At 45.3% G+C, this 872-nt stretch overlaps 1 non-coding gene across 1 annotated transcript; it reads left to right on the top strand.

Annotated features, from left to right (window-relative positions):
- The first annotated feature begins 464 nt into the window (after positions 1-464).
- Positions 465-537, top strand: trnav-cac (transfer RNA valine (anticodon CAC)). The gene has a single exon. It is a non-coding gene; the product is annotated as a tRNA-Val (tRNA).
- Positions 538-872: the final 335 nt, after the last annotated feature.

The following is an 872-nucleotide window of genomic DNA, read 5'->3' as shown; positions in this document are numbered from 1 at the left end:
CTCATCCGATTACCATTGCAATTTTCTGAGTGCAATAGCCTCCTCCACTCCCTCTGGTAGCTCATTCCATACACCCACAAACTTGTGAGTGGAAAATGTGCGTCGGGGTCCTTTGTCAATTTCAGACCACTCACCTTAAACCTATGCTCTCGAGTTTCCAACTCATCCTAGCTTGTGTAAAACACGTAAATACTCAGTTTACAACCCTTCCATAAAACCATGTCGCAGCCGTTATGCTGCCGGGAAAGTTGTCCCAGCTTATTCCACTTCACACTCCAGTCCAAACATTGACGACATCCTTGTCTATATTTTGTCACTAATTTCAGTCTATATTTTTTGACTTTTTCAAGATGTCAATTTCCCTGGATAACAACGAGCTATTGGAAAAAGAAAGGTGAAACGTAGAATGGCTTCAACTTTCAGTGCTGGATGCCACAGAGCCGCAACGCGCTCGGCTGAAGCTCGTTTCTGTAGTGCAGTGGTCATCACGTTCGCCTCACACGCGAAAGGTCCCCAATTCAAAACTGGGCAGAAACTGCTTTGTTCTTCAAGTGCAGCCTTTTACACGGACAAGAACGGAGCTTTCTTGCTTGCTCTCCCATCTGCAAATCTGCCTTCGAAAATGCTCGAACAAATCTGCTCTCTTTGTGAAATGTGATGCACTTCCATTTAATGAGTGAGCAAAGCATTGTAAAGGCTTGTTCTGATCAGAACCATTGTAAAACCTGGTTCTGATCATAAGTCATTCTGTCTGAGAGTGTAGTTACCGCGTTCTGATCCCTTCCACGAAAAACTGTCGCGCATTTGCATTCCTTGCGCAAGCGGACCGGTTCAAAGACAGGGAAGAAGCTGATGCGCTGGTGCTACTGATC

Source organism: Hemiscyllium ocellatum, unplaced genomic scaffold (assembly GCF_020745735.1).
Source record: "Hemiscyllium ocellatum isolate sHemOce1 unplaced genomic scaffold, sHemOce1.pat.X.cur. scaffold_148_pat_ctg1, whole genome shotgun sequence".
In the NCBI taxonomy this organism is placed as follows: domain Eukaryota; kingdom Metazoa; phylum Chordata; class Chondrichthyes; order Orectolobiformes; family Hemiscylliidae; genus Hemiscyllium; species Hemiscyllium ocellatum.
The sequence above is the reverse complement of the archived record's forward strand: the minus strand, read 5'-3'. Positions and strand labels throughout refer to the sequence as shown.